This window comes from Macaca thibetana, chromosome 1, assembly GCF_024542745.1.
Source record: "Macaca thibetana thibetana isolate TM-01 chromosome 1, ASM2454274v1, whole genome shotgun sequence".
NCBI classification, from domain to species: Eukaryota; Metazoa; Chordata; class Mammalia; order Primates; family Cercopithecidae; genus Macaca; species Macaca thibetana.
In genome coordinates this window covers 194,712,569-194,728,626 of record NC_065578.1, presented here as the reverse complement: position 1 = coordinate 194,728,626, position 16,058 = coordinate 194,712,569, and the positions used below count along the sequence as shown (strand labels likewise).

The following is a 16,058-nucleotide window of genomic DNA, read 5'->3' as shown; positions in this document are numbered from 1 at the left end:
TCTGAGGAATTTTCTTTCTTCTGGGGATATTCAGACAACAAACTAATGAAAGACAGATATACCATTGAATATCAAGTAGTGATAGGTGTTTTGAAGAAAAAAATTGGGGTAAGAGGTGAGATTTTAGATACACTAACCAAGGCAAATCTCTTGGAAGGCACTGCTGACAGAGTTCCTCGAAGAAGTAGGGAGTAATCAATGTGGCTTTGCAGGAGGAAGGATATTCTAGGCAGAGAGAAGTGAAGCTTAAAACCCCATGCTTGGGCAGGTTCCAGGAACAGCAGAAGACCGGTGTGAGTTGGGTGGTGTGGCAAGAAGACAGCATAAAATGTGGGGTCAGGGAGGTCGGACGGCCATGAAAGTACTCTGTGTCTTACTCTAAGCGTGATTTTTTTTTTCTATGTGTGAAGTTGTAAGTTTTTCTATAAGAATTGTGAAAGACTGTGTACAAGAGTAAGAGGTAATGGTAAAAGATGGATGAAAGAGGGAGAAAGCATATTTTTTTTTTATCATACTTCTGAGTAAATAGATAATTTGAGATGTATTTACTCAGGGATAAATAGAAGGGGTAGAGCAGGGAACTAGTGAAGGCGGCAGGGGTCAGATAATTTCCAGGGGTCAGATAATTTCCAGAGCTAACCACTAGATGGTGCATTTAGCCCAGGACAGCTTGGTTACTCTCCAGAGCAAGCCTGGGATGGGGAGGAACAGAGCAAAACCACAAATTTACTTAGACGAAAGTCTACGCTTCAGTGTAAAAACCTGTCACTTGCTGAAATCATGGGAAATAATTATCTTAAGATAGAAGATAGTGAAAATTATGAGTAATTTATACAACCTTTATTGTTTAGATAACATTAATGTTCCTCCCTGCTTCCACATCTTTTTATAAGAATGAAGAGGAAGCTAAGGCTTCCAGGTGCTCTAGATAATACCACCCCACCCCAGAACAACCACATGATTTACAGGAGGAGTGGAAGGGGGACTGAAACTCTGTGTGCTCCTGCCAAAACTCCAGTCCCTTCTTCCTCAACATACACAGCCTCTCCATGACCACCACAAGGCCTGACATCATCTGGTTCTTGATCCCCTTTTGCATGAGTTACCACAAGAATTCCAAGACTCTCAGGTCCTCCTAGCCTTAGACTCTAACTCCCATAAGGGTCTCTGCAGGATGTTGCAATGGAGCCTCCCCATCCACCTGCTCTGCTTTCTGATTCTCCATGGCACTTATAGCTCCTGCCATTTATATAGCTTATGTATGCTAGTGGGAGCTCTATGCAGGCAGAGGTTTGCGTCTGTTTTGTTCACTTTTGTATTACCAGGGCATAGAACAGTGACAAACAGCATTTAATAAATATTTGTTGAAAGATTAAATATTATTTACTTGGAAGAACAAGGCCTGGATCTAAGCAGACTCATGCATGCATGAGAAATGGAGTACAGGATTTTCAAGAGCTTCTGCAGGCAAGGAGACTAAGCATTTCCTGCCACCTGCCAACTTTCTCTGCTTCCTTTGATCCCAAAGACCCCAGTGGAGTTCTTATTGAAAGGATGATTTAAATGACAACTTTCACATGATCTCTTAGAGTTGTGCAATAGTTGGCATTTGCCTGCAGACTTTCCACCAAGGGAGGCTGGTTAGCCTAGAATGGGGTTACTATGGGGGATTGTATAATCTAATTTTCTGGTGTCTTGGGATGTTGCTCCTCTCCCCAGTCAGACAAGGAAGGCATTATAATATGAGCCTTTGTATCATCTCTTTCACATCCTAATAATTAGTACAGGGAGTCCCCCTGCCCCTCAGGTGACATTAAAAGTGCTCAGTTTGTATAACTTGTATAAGGTCCATATGGCTGCTGCTCTCCCTACTACTCAGAGTCTACTTCAGAGGCTGCAGGGAAACACCCAGCTGTGGGAGTATGGCCTGCCCATGAACCCTTTAACAGGTTCCTTCCCCTTAAGTTTAGCTGCCTTATAGACTGTAATCACCTTGAGGGCAGGTCTGGATCTTGCCCATCTTTGTAGCCCCACGAACCAAGTTCAATCCCCAAGCCCCCACTGCCAACCCAAAGTAGTTTTGTTGGTCTACAGCAAACTTGGCTGATATTGGCATGGTGATGACTTTCAGTTTTAACAGGGAGTGTCACATTTTGGCAGCAGGCATTGCAGTACCTAGGCCCCTGCCTGTGAGAATGTTCCTTCTGCCTCTTGACTTGCTCCATTTGCTTTGTGTTGTGTCTAATGCATTGCACTTAAGTCAGAACAGCTGGGTGGATCTCTATAGAATATTTTTTATTTAATGTTTTTTGAGAACTGGCAGGGAGAGTGCTGCTTGAAAGCACACAGGCCATGTCTATTTTCTTTCAACATTTACAACTTACAGAAAGAAGCTAGATCACAGGCACATGGAAACTAAACTCTTCCTTTTCTAATGTAAACAGCGCTTTTCATCCGCTTTCTCTCTTTATGAACAGAGAGATCTGTAAGTGACACGGGTGAGTGATGGCAACAGTTGACTCCCTGGGTGGTCTGATGGTGACAGTGACTTTGCTGGCAACTTGTGATAATTTGGGTACTCTTTCCCAGTTTGTGAACATCCTCCTTTCTCCTTCCTGCAACTTGACCATTTCACTGCGATTAGCACTGCCAGAAAGGGATAAACCAAGTAAGGGAGGTGGACAGCAAACAAGTCAATTTTGCTACAAGTTGGTCATTCCAAAAAGCATGTGCGACAAGAGGGAGAGGCTGAAATTAATGGCCAGGATAGTGATTTGAGATTATTTATGGCACAGTGCTTCCGATTAAATTAGGCTGAAGAATTCTTTTTTTTTTTTCCATTAGCTCAGAGGACCTTGTAGGTATATCTGTCAGAACAACAGTTCATTGAGGTGGAAGAAGAATGTTGTTTCTACCATTGCAGGAATGATCACAGCCTCGTACACATCCCCTTTCTTTTTATGTAATATCCTCCAAAGAGGGGTATAAGCATTAAGTGGGGTACAAGCATTCCTTCTGTATGATAATTTACTGCAGCAAAGGAGTAAAATATTAGAGTTTCTATTTATTTGTATCTAAAATAAGAAAGAAATTAAGCTCTAAAAATATATACTATATGGGTTGACAGTGACTTACATATACAATTTATAAGTAAATATATTTTGGGGGCACATGCCCAAAAGTTTTTACTCATAGGGGTGGATGATCAAAAAACTTGGAGGCAATAATATAAATAATCATGAGGAGAAAATCCCCTTAGAATATTAGAAGTTTCTCTGAATCAGGTAGTATTCAAAAGAGGAAAGATACGTTCATGTAAGTAATTATTATAACAACAAATTTTAAAATTGTAACTCAGGGATTCTCATCCCAGAAATATTACTGCATATTACCTTAAAGCTCATGTCAAGACAAGATGTCAAGACAGAAATTTAAACATGTCATGAAAAGGGCAAATAAATTGACTCAAGTTGTGATTTGAATACGGAGAATGACAGAAGAGTTTCTGAGACACACTGTGGGGAAGGTGTAGCAAAATGGTCCCTAAGGGAGAGGTCTTAGTCTCATGTGCAGGCACCAGAGGTGTCTTGTGCAGGGAGCACTTGGTAAGTGAAGCATTACTGTGCCATCCCTGCAATAGCATCAGTGATAGCCAGTCAGGATGGCTGTGCAAGAGCTGAGCCCCCTTTTCTCTTGCCCTTTCTCTTGTCAACCTTTTCTTCTTACACTCTATTGAAAGGCATATTTGCCTTTACTTGTTGGGGTATCTTCTGAGAGGACATATCTGTATCTAAGAGATTAGACCAAATATATCATGAGATTCTTAACAGACTGAGAGTTCAATGGGAATATTAAAAAGCAGGCCAGACACAAAGGCTGATTTTTCTGTTACTGCCTTACTCCAAGACCATTCCATTTGGTTGAACTCTGCAAGTCAATGAATGCACAGCTTATCTCTCTGGCTGGAAAGGGCTGCAGTTTCATCTTTTGGGCAATGCCAAAAAAAAGTCTCACTCACTGTTTTAAACTTGCGTTCTCCTAAGTAAGTGAAAGAAGTCTTTGTTACAGATATTGAAGCTGGATGACTTCTCCCCATGGCCTGGTGTGGACTCCCTCTCTAGAAGGCATAACTATTACTGGGTTAGCTGACTTAGAGGTTCATATACTCTCTGGCCATGGGTCATTCTTTCTTCTGCCCTTTGAAGGGTCCTTCAGTAGGGAAAAATCAGAGTGGGAAACTGCTGGGTAGTGTTCCATCAAGGCAGCTATGGGAATGTTCGAGTCAAAGGAAGGTGACTCAAGACACGGAGGGCAGGGGCCAGTGTACAGGGAGGACCTAGTGGGGTCAGGACTGGTGTCAAGGTCAAGGCCAGTTATTGCACCCAGTCATGTATTCCTCACTGATGTCTTTATACAAAATGACATTGCAGGGGAAGCCAGCCAGCATTAGTATACAGGGACTTATGCCCCCTTTTCTGCGTTCTACTAGTTTGCTAGCCCTTCATCTTTATTTTTGATATTTTTCTCCTCAAATCACTGGAGAGACTTTGAAATACGCAAGAAGCATCTCTTTTTTCAAATTCCATCTCTTGCCATCAGCATGAGGACTGTTTTTTGCATATGGACAGTCTGTAAGACATGTGGCACGTGTTGGTGACTTTCTTGTCCTTGCAGAGTCACAGGAATGTCACTGCCTGGATAGGCTTAGTAATCACAGCTCTGGTTTAATACCTGCTCTTGCTTTCCATCTATTTGGGGATGTTTGATGACTTTTCAGTGTAGAATGCAAACAAATGAAGATTTATCTAAGATGCCTTTGTTTAGCAACTGGCTGGCTATTTTATCATGGCTTTAAATTTGGCTTCTTACTAATGACTATGTGCATTTGGGAGGAAAGGCTGGATTTGCAGATAAGAAAGCAGCTGTGTGTGTGTCTTGTTTAATGCCTTTATCATATCGCCCTCTACAACCAAACTTCTTTTTCATTAGCTACAGAAATGTTTGAAATTGAGCCTATATTCAGGGCACAACTGAGCACTTCAGAGGATTCAAATAAGTAGGAGCCACAGTTTATTTATTTATTTTTTTGGCTTATAAACAAGAGAAATTTCTTTCTCCCTTCCTTCCTTCCTTCCTTCCTTCCTTCCTTCCTTCCTTCCTTCCTTCCTTCCTTCCTTCCTTCCTTCCTTCCTTCCTTCCTTTCTTTTTTTCTTTCTTTCTTTTTCTTTCTTTCCTTCTTTTTCTTTCTTCTCTCTCCGCTCTTCTCTCTCTTTCTCTTTCTTTTCTTTTCTCTTTCTCTTTCTCTCTTTCTGTTCTTTCTTTCTTCTTTCTGTGGGAGAGTTTCCGGAATGGCAGATGAGTTCGTCTCCCCTGTGTGAGACACCCATGGGGAGCCACAGGCAGCCTCTGAGGAGAAAAGTCTCCTTATTGCCTTCATATCTTTATGCCTCGAGAGGGTAACAGCTCAGCGGCATGCCACGGGTTGCTCGGGGAAACAACGCTCCCTTGAAGCAGTGGAGTATAATCAAACATCTTGGCTCATCCTGAAACCCACTCCTACCCATTTCAGAACCAATAACGTGAAGATCTTAAGTAGTTTAGACACACGCCTTTGCTCGAGGAAATTCACAGAAACCACCACTGCTATACATTTTATTGAATGATTCATGAGTTCTCCTTCACTGATTAATCCTTTTCCTCTTCCCTTCCTAACCCTCCCATCTACCCCAAGAACGAAGAGCTTGTAAATCAATAAATTGGGTGGAGGCAGAGAGCTCGGGGCCGTGAGCAAGCCTCCGATGCTCCGTTTCGCTGGGCCTGCCTTTTAAACTCATACTCTGTCTCTTTCTAAATCCTTTGTCTCTGCTGGACTTGGGGTACCCACCAGGTGCTGTGGGGCTGGTTTTCCCAACACTTTCTTTCCTTCTTTCTTTGTTTCTTTCTTTATTTCTTTCTTTGTTTCTTTCTTTGTTTCTTTCTTTCTTTTTCTCTCTTTCTTTCTTTCTTTCTTTCTTTCTTTCTTTCTTTCTTTCTTTCTTTCTTTCTTTCTTCTTTCTTTCTTTCTTTCTTTCTTTCTTTCTTTCTTTCTTTCTTTCTTTCTTTCTCTCTCTTCTCTCTCTTTCTTTCTTTCTTTCTTTCTTTCTTTCTTTCTTTCTTTCTTTTCTTTCTTTCTTTCTTTCTTTCTTTCTTTCTTTTTCTTTCTTTCTTTTCTTTCTTTCTCCTTCCTTCCTTCCTTCCTTCCTTCCTTCCTTCCTTCCTTCCTTCCTTCCTTCCTTCCTTCCTTCTTTCCTTTTTCTTTCTTTTTTTTTTTTTTCTTTTTCTTCTCTCTCTCTCTCTCTTTGTTCCTTTCTTTCTTTCATTTTATTTCTTCTAAAAAAAAAAAAGGATACATGTGCAGAATGTGCAGTCTTGTTACATAGGTGTACGTGTGCCATGCTGGTTTGTTGCACCTATTGACCCATCCTCTAAACTCCCTCCCCTCATCCCCACCCAAACAGGCCCTGGTGTGTGTTGTTTCCCTCTCTGTGTCCGTATGTTCTGAATGTTCAACTCCCATTTATGAGTAAGAACATGTGGTGTTTGGTTTTCTGTTCCTGTGTAAGTTTACTGAAGATGATGGCTTTCAGCTTCATCCATGTCCTTGCAAAGGACATGATCTCATTCCTTTTTAGGGCCGCATAGTATTCCATGGTGTATATGTACCACATTTTCTTTATCCAGTCTATCACTGATGAGCATTTGGGTTAGTTCCATGTCTTTACTATTGTAAATACTGCTGAAATAAACATACATGTGCATATGTCTTTATAGCAGAATAATTTCTATTCATTTGGGTAGATACCCAGTAATGGGATTGCTGGGTCAAATGGTATTTCTGGTTCTAGATCTTTAAGGAATCACCAATCTGTCTTCCACAATGGTTGAACTAATTTACGTTCCCACAAACATTGTAAAAGTATTCCTATTTCTCCGCAGCCTCACCAGCATCTATTGTTTCCTGACTTTTTATTAATCACCATTCTGACTGTCATAAGATGGTATCTCACTGTAGTTTTGACTTGCATTTCTTTAATAATCAGTGATGTTGAGCTTTTTTCATATGTTTGTTAGCCATGTAAATGTCTTCTTTTTAGAAGTGTCTGTTCATATCCTTTGAACACTTTTTGATGAGGTTTTTTTTTTTTCTTGTAAATATTTTTAAGTTCCTGGTAGATTCTGGGTATTAGACCTTTGTCAGATGGGTGGATTGCAAAAATGTTCTCCCATTCTGTAGGTTGCCTATTCACCGTATAGGCAAAATGATAGTTTCTTTTGCTGTGCAGAAGCTCTTTAGTTTAATGAGATCCCATTTGTCAATTTTGCCTTTTGTTGCAATTGCTTTTGGCATTTTTGTCATGAAGTCTTTGCCCATGTCTTTGTCCTGAATGGTATTGCCTAGGTTTTCTTCTAGGATTTTTATGGTTTTGGGTTTTACATTTAAGTCTTTAATCCATCGCGAGTTAATTTTTGTATAAAGTGTAAGGAAGGGGTCCAGTTTCAGTTTTCTGCATATGGCTAGCCAGTTTTCCTGGCACCATTTTGCTGAATAGGAGATCCTTCCCCATTGCTTGTTTTTGTCAGGTTTGTCAAAGATCAGATAGTTGTAGATGTGTGGTGTTATTTCTGAAATCTCTTTTCTGCTCCATTGGTCTACATGTCTGTTTTGGTACCAGTACCACGTTGTTTTGGTTACTGTATCCTTGCAGTATGGTTTGAAGTCAGGTAATGTGATGCCTCCAGCTTTGTTCTTTTTGCTTAGGATTGTTTTGGCTATATGGCATCTCCTTTGATTCCATATAAAATTTAAAATAGTTTTTTTCTAATTCTGTGAAGAATGTCAATGGGAGTTTGATGGGAATAGCAATGAATCTGTACATTACTTTGGGCAGTATGGCCATTTTCATGATATTGATTCTTCCTATCCATGAGGATGGAATGTTTTTCCATTTGTTTGTGTCTTCTCTTATTTCGTTGAGCAATGGTTGTAGTTCTCCTTTAAGAGGTCCTTCACTTCCCTTGTTAGCTGTATTTCCAGATATTTTATTCTCTTTGTAGCAATTGTGAGTGGGAGCTCATCTATGATTTGGCTGTCTGCTTGCATCTTGTTGGTATAAAGGAATGCTTGTGATTTTTGCACATTGATTTTGTACCCTGTGACTTTGCTGAAGTTGCTTATCAGTTTGAGAAGTTTTTGGGCTGAGATGATGGGGTTTTCTAACTATACAATCATGTCATCTGCAAACAGAGACAACTTGACTTCCTTTCTTCTTATTTGAATATAATTTATTTCTTCCTCTTGCCTGATTGCCCTGGCCAGAACCTCCAATACTATGTTGAATAGGAGTGGTTAGAGAGGGAATCCTTGTCTTGTACTGGTTTTCAAAGGGAATGCTTCCAGCTTTTGCCCATTCAGTATGATATTGGTTGTGGGTTTGTCATAAATAGCTCTTATTATTTAGAGATATGTTCCATTACTACCTAGTTTATTGAAAGTTTTTAACATGAAGGGATGTTGAATTTTATCAAAGACATTTTCTGTATCTATTGAGATAATTACGTGATTTTTGTCTTTGGTTCTGTCTATGTGATAGATTACATTTATTGATTTGCATATGTTGAACCAACTTTGCATCCCAGAGATGAAACCAACTTGATCATATTGGATAAGTTTTTTGATGTGCCGCTGGATTCTGTTTGTCAGTATTTTAATGAGGATTTCACCTCAAGGTTCATCAGGGATATTGGCCTGAAGTTTTCTTTTTCTGTTGTGCCTCTTCCCAATTTTGGTGTCAGGATAAATCTGGCTTCATAAAATAAGTTAAGGAGGTGTCCCTCCTTTTCAAATTTTTTGGAATAGTTTCAGAAGGAATGGTACCAGCTCTTCTTTGTATTTCTGATAGAATTCAGCTGTGAATCCATCTGGTCCTGGGCTTTTTGGTTGGTAGCCCAGGACCAACCAAAAAAGCCCAGTGCGTGAAGCTCTGCCTCAATTTCAGAGCTTGTTATTAGTCTATTCATAGATTCAACTTCTTCTTGGTTTAGTTTAGGTAGAGTGTATGCATCCAGGAATTTATCCATTTCTTTTAGATTTTCTAATTTATTTGCATAGAGATTTTTATAGTATTCTCTGATGGTAGTTCATATTTCTTTGAGGTCAGTGGTGATATCCCCTGTATCATTTGTAATCGTGTCTATTTGACTCATCTCTCTCTTCTTATCAGTCTAGCTAGAGGTCTATTTTGTTAATTTTTTCAAAAAAAAAAAAAAACAGCTCCTGGATTTGTTGATTTTTTTTTTTGAGGGTTTTTCTTGTCTCTATCTCCTTCAATTCTTCTCTGATCTTAGCTATTTCTTGTTTTCTGCTAGCTTTTGGATTAGTTTGCTCTTGCCTCTCTAGCTCTTTTAATTGTGATGTTAGGGTGTCAATTTGAGATCTTTCTAGCTTTCTGATGTGGGCATTTAGTGCTATAAATTTCCCTCTAAGCACTGCTTTAGCTGTGTCCCAGAGATTCTGGTACGTTGTCTCTTTGTTCTCATTGGTTTCAAAGAACTTCTTGATTTCTGCCTTGATTTCATTATTTACCCAGGAGTCATTCAGGAGCAGGTTGTTCAATTTCCATGAAATTCTGTGGCTTTAAGTGAGGTTCTTAATCCTCAATTCTAACTCTATTGCACTGTGGTCTGAGAGACTTGTGATTTCAGTTCTTTTACATTTGCTGAGGAGTGTTTTACTTCCAATTATTTGGTTGATTTTAGAATAAGTGCCATGTAGCACTGAGAAAAATTTATATTCTGTTGATTTGGGGTAGAGAGTTCTGTAGGTTTCTATTAGGTCCACTTAATCCAGAGCTAAATTCAAGTCTTGAATATCCTTTTAAATTTTCTGTCTCATGGATCTGTCTAATACTGACAGTGGGGTGTTAAAGTCTCCCACTATTATTGTGTGGGAGTCCAAGCCTCTTTGTAGGTCTCTAAGAAATTGTTTTATGAATCTGGGTACTCCTATATTGGGTGCATATATTTTCAGAATAGTTAGCTTTTCTTGTTGAATTGTTCACTTTACTATTGTGTAATGTCCTTCTTTATCTTTTTTGATCTTTGTTGGTTTAAAGTCTGTTTTGATGGAGACTAAGATTACAAACCCCTGCTTTTTTTTGCTTTCCATTTGCTTGGTAAATTTTCCTCCATCCCTTTGTTTTGAACCTGTGTGTGTCTTTGCATGTAAGATGGGTCTCCTGAATACAGCACACTGATGGGTCTTGACTTCTTATCCAATTTGTAAGTCTATGTCTTTTAATTGAGGCATTTAGCCCATTTACTTTAAGGTTAATATGGTAATGTGTAAATTTAATCCTGTCATCATGATACTATTTGATTATTTTGCACACTAGTTGATTCAGTTTCTTTGTAGTGTCATTGGTCTTTATATTTTGGTGTGTTTTTGCAGTGGCTGGTACTGGTTTTTCCTCTCCATATTTAGTGCTTCTTTCAGGAACTCTTGCAGGGCAGGGCTGGTGGTAACGAAATTCTTCAGCACTTACTTGTATTTTATTTCTCCTTCGCTTATGAAGCTTAGTTTGGCTGGATATAAAATTCTGGGTTGAAAATACTTTTTTTTTTTTTTTTTTTTTTTTAAAGAATGTTGAATATTGGGCCTCAATCTCTTCTGACTTGTAGGGTTTCTGCTGAGAGGTCCACTGTTAGTCTGATGGGCTTCCCTTTGCAGGTGACCTGGCCTTTCTCTCTGACTGCCCTTAACAGTTTTTCCTTCATTTCCACCTTGGAGAATCTGATAATTATGTTTCTTGGGGTTGATCTTCTCGTGGAGTATCTTAATGGTGTTATGTGTATTTCCTGAATTTGCATGTTGGCCTGTCTTGCTAGGTTGGGGAAGTTCTTCTGGAAAATATCCTGAAGTGTGTTTTCCAGCTTGTTTCCATTTACCTCATCTCCTTCTGGTACTCTAATCAATCACAGGTTTGGTCTTTTTATGAAGTCCCATATTTCTTGGAAATGCTTTGTTCACGTTTCATTCTTCATTCTTTTCATTCTTTTTTTCTCCATACTTGTCTGCATGTCTTATTTCAGTAAGGTGGTCTTCAAACTCTGATATCCATTCTGCTTGGTTGATTCGGCTGTTGATACTTGTGTATGGTTCACTTGTGCTGTGTTTTTCAGCTCCATCAGGTCGTTTATGTTCCTCTCTAAACTGGTTATTCTAGGTAGCAATTTGTCTAACTTTTGTCAAGGTTCTTAACTTCTTTGCATTGGGTTAGAACACGGTAGGAGCCACCATTTCTATCCTCTGTGTGCTTACAGTTGGGGAAATAAGACATTTTGGAGCAGCAGAAAGAGTGAGGGCTTTGCAGTTGGACAAACTTCAGCCTGTATTTTATAATCTGTAAAGTAGAAATAATAATCTGTACCTTGCAAAGTGATTTTGTGATAAAGAAATACTAGATGTAAATGTTTGATTACTATTAGACATTATCATTATTAAAAACAGATGATCTTGCAAGCATATCTGTGAAATGCTGACTAACAGCACAAAGAAAAATCAGAATCAGAGGGAGGTGGAAGGTGGTTGGGGAAGGCTCCATAGAAGAAGATTGTTGTGTTGTCATTGATATTGTCAAGAGGAAGGACACCATATGCATCTTCATTCATTGCTTTATCTCACACAATGCTGCCGTTGCTAATGGACAGCTTGGATCCTGCTGTCTCTGAGAAATGGATTATGTCCAGTACTCCACATATGTCCCCCTGGGAGTTCATGAGGAGGTTCACCTGTGTAAGAGCAGCAGGGGAGCCACTCAGGCCTGTTGTAGGCATCACACTTGGTAAAGAATAGAAAAGAGTCAGAGAAAGGAGGAAAGTGTGCAGAGAATTTCAGGTCTCTGAGACAACTGCCCAAGGACAGGGGAGGAGAAAGAGGGACCCAGGGGAGAGGGAGTGCAGTAGAGAGATGGCTTCTGCCACCTTCTCACCAGACCACCTTTGCTGTGTTTCTGGGCCAAGTTTCTTGCCTTTACCTTCCTTTTCCATCCTCCTAACCAGGAGGATTGGGAGAAAATCCTTGTTAAAAAAAGATCTCTTGGCCAGGCGTGGTGGCTCACGTCTGTAATCCCAGCACTTTGGGAGGCCGAGGTGGGCAGCTCATGAGGAGATCAAGACCATCTTTGCCAACATGGTGAACCCTGTCTCTAAAGTACAAAAAAGCAGCCGAGCATGGTGGCGTGTATCTGTAGGCCCAGCTACTTGGGAGGCTGAGGCAGGGGAACCACTTGAACCTGGGAGGCGGAGGTTTCAGTGAGCCGAGATTGTGCCACTGAACTCCAGCTACTGACAATAGAGTGAGACTCTGTCAAAAACAAAACAAAACAAACAAACAAACAAAAACAATGAAAAAAAAAAAAGAACAGAAAGGTCTCCCAGTCTCCCGAGGAACACTTTAGATAGCCCATATGCAGGAGGTAGTCCAGCATTTCTCATGCCTTACCATTCTTTTTTCTTGTATTTTCATCCCCACATCCTTTACATCTTTCTACTCAGTTTTCTTCCTCTTCTCTCTGAGGGTCAAGGATAAGAGAGGAGAAAGAGTGAAACAGAGGGAAGGCAGCATAGGTGTAACTGCATATCTAGTTTCCCTCTTGGGTGCTGAGCTGCTGGGAAAACCGGCAGTTCCAGTGAATTTCTTCAGGGTTATGGAGACTGAATATCTTAATTAAGTGAGGTTGCCTTTTTAAAAAGCCACTTGGATCCATTCTTATTGTGGTCTATAGTGCTTATTTCTTTGGTGTACAAATCTGATGGGAGAAGATCCATCAAAAGAAAGGGTAGGGGATAGAGGAGGAAAGAATGAGAGATGGGGTGCTCTTGGTAGTGTGTCAACTAAGCCCTGGCTGCCACAGGTACTGATTTGCACCCCTCCACTCCCTCCTCTGCCATCCCATGCATGCCATGTGCTTCTCAAGCCTGCCTCTGCTTTCTTTCCAGGAGCCTTATTTCAACCCCACAACTTAGAGTTATTTCCTTCTCCTGTATTACATTATTCCATCTTGACTTTCTCCCACTGTAGCAATGATCACACTGTAGTATATTAATTATCTTTTGGTTGCCTTTCCCTCTCAGTAGACCATAGTCTTGTTGGGTGGAGGGACTGTGCCTTTTTCTTGTTGCATGCATGTACGGGACACTCTAGTGATATTTGCTAAATGTTAAATGAGTGAGTGAATCCAGCTATGTATAACCTAGCACTCATTTACTTTCTTCCCCATTTCCTGAAAACTGGTTCATTTCCCATTTCACTAAGACAATCTTCTCTGGTGTCCAGTGTGAGAGTTGCAGCTAGAATCTGCAGAGCCTTCCTGAGACTCCATTCTCAGAACAGTTGCACAATTTGGTCATGAGCCAGTGTCTTTTTTTAAAAAATAGTTTAAACTTTAATTTTACATTCAGGGGTTCCATGTGCAGATTTGTTATATGGGCATTGTATTAGTCCATTCTCATGCTGCTAATAAAGACATACTTGAGACTGGCAAATTTAGAAATGAAAGAGGTTGAATTAACTCACAGTTCAGCATGGTTGGGGAGACCTCAGGAAACTTACAGTCATGGCGGAAGGGAAAGCAAACAGGTTCTTCACATGGCAGCAGCAACACAAGTGCCAAGCAAAAGGGGGGAAAGCCCCTTATAAAACCATCAGATCTCATGAGAATTCACTCACTATCATGATAACAGCATGAAGGTAACTGACCCCATGATTCAATTACCTCCCACCAGGTCCCTCCCATGACAAGTGGAGATTATGGGAAATACAACTCAAGGTGAGATTTGGGTGGGCGGATATATATATATATATATATATAATATATATATATATATATATGTGTGTGTGTGTGTGTGTGTGTGTATACACACACACACACACACACACACATATCATATCAGGGATAGTGTGTGATGCTGAGGTTTGAGGTATGATTAATCCTGTCACTCAGGCAAGTGAGCCAGAACCTAGTGGATAGTTTTTCAAACCTTATTCCTCTTTCCTCCCTTCTCTAGTGTTCTTCAGTGTCTATTGTGGTCATCTTTATGTCCAGTGTTTAGCTCCCACATATAAGTGAGAACATGTAGTATTTGGTTTTCTGTTCCTGAGTTAATTTGCTTAAGATAATGGCCTCCAGCCACATCCAAGTTGCTGCAAAAGACATGGTGCATTTAGTGCTGCAATGAACATACAAGCACATGTGTCCTTTTGTCCTATCTATTTTCTTTTGGATGTATACCCAGTAATGGAATTGCTGGGTTGAATGGTTATTTGAGAAATCTCCAAACTGCTTTCTACAATGGCTGAACTAATTTACATTCCCACCAACAGTGTATAAGCATCACCTTCTCTTCACAGCCTTGACATCATCTGTTGTTTTTTGACTTTTCACATGATGACCCACAGGCTCAAAGTAAAGGGTCAGAGAAAGATCTATCATGCAAATGAAAAATAAAAAAGGAGGGGTTGCTATTCTTATGTCAGATAAAACAGGCTTTAAACTAATTACAGTAAAAAAGGACAAAAAAGGGCATTACATAATGATAAAGTTTCCAATTCGACAAGAAGACTTAGCTATCCTAAATATATACGCATCTAACATTGGAGCACCCAAACTCATAAAACAACTACTTCTAGACCTATGAAAAGACTTAGACAGCTGCACAATAATAGTGGGGGACTTTGACACCTCACTGACAGTGTTAAAAAGATCACTGGGAAGCAAACTAACAAAGAAATTCTGGACTTAAATTTGACATTTGATCAATTGGACCTAATAGACACCTATAGAATACTTCATCCATCACCTACAGAATACGCATTCTTCTCACCTGCACACAGACACAGGACATACTCCAAGATCAACCACTTGCTTGGCCATAAAGCAAGTATCAATAAATTAAAAAAATCAAAATTATACCAACCATAATCTCAGACCACAGTGGAATAAAAACAAAAATCAATACCAAAAAGATCTGTGAAACCATACAATTACATGAAAATTAAATAACTTGCTCCTAAATGACTTTTGGGTAAACAACAAAATTAATGCACAAATCAAAAAATTCTTTCAATAAATGAAAACAGAGACACAACATACCAAAATCCCTGGGATGCAGCAAAAGCAGTGTTAAGAAGAAAGTTTATAGTGCTAAATGCCTACTTCAAAAAGTTAGAAAGATCTCAAATTAACCATCTAACATCACACCAAGAGGAACTAGGAAAACAAGGCCACTGCCTTTACCTTGTGGCCCCAAAGAATTCTGACCTCAAGAGTGGGAATGTAGGGTTTTTGATGGAAAGGGCGAGCCTGAAAGCAGTTAGGAAGTAAACTAATTCTCTGTCCACTCACAGAGGCTGCAAAATCTCAGACCAGAAAGGCACACACTGTATATCAACAGGCCATGGATGGTCGTCACCATTCAGACTCTCCAAACTCCTTGTTAACAAGCTGAAATCAGATGATCCTCATTTTCACTTGAGCCCAGGGTTAAAATTTCTTGTGAAGTGCAAAGGGAGGCAAACTATAATGGAAAGGAAGAGCACTTCAACATGAATCTGAGGAAGGGGAATTGCTTTTCATTCTGGTTTTTGAATAGGTGGTGGTTGGAGCTGGCAGAAAGCCCAGGATATGTCAGCATTCCCGGAAAAGAGATGTTCTTGTTGTAAATCTCGTGTTGATTCTTGCCCCTCTCTCTCAACCTCCCACTCTTACACATGCTCACACTTCTTGGTAAGTACACTGGAGCTACCTCCCCCATGCCCCACAGTACTTTGTACCTCTGCTAGCACAGGGATCACATTCTGACTTAGAGTGGTTGTGGGTGTCTTTGTCTCTTTCTCTCAACACAAACATATTGGAGTTTCTCACTCATTGACATTTCTGCACCAGTGCCTGCAGACAGCTTTCCCCACTGTGAGGACTCTAAATATTTTCATTTACTGGAATTAAATTTACCCTTTTGGCTAA

The 16,058-nt window shown here is 40.0% G+C and overlaps 1 protein-coding gene across 3 annotated transcripts in view; it reads left to right on the top strand.

Annotated features, from left to right (window-relative positions):
• LOC126950917 (lymphotactin) overlaps positions 1-16,058 on the top strand; it is a 215,864-nt gene that overhangs the window by 81,686 nt on the left and 118,120 nt on the right. The gene's annotated exons all lie outside the window — the stretch shown is intronic.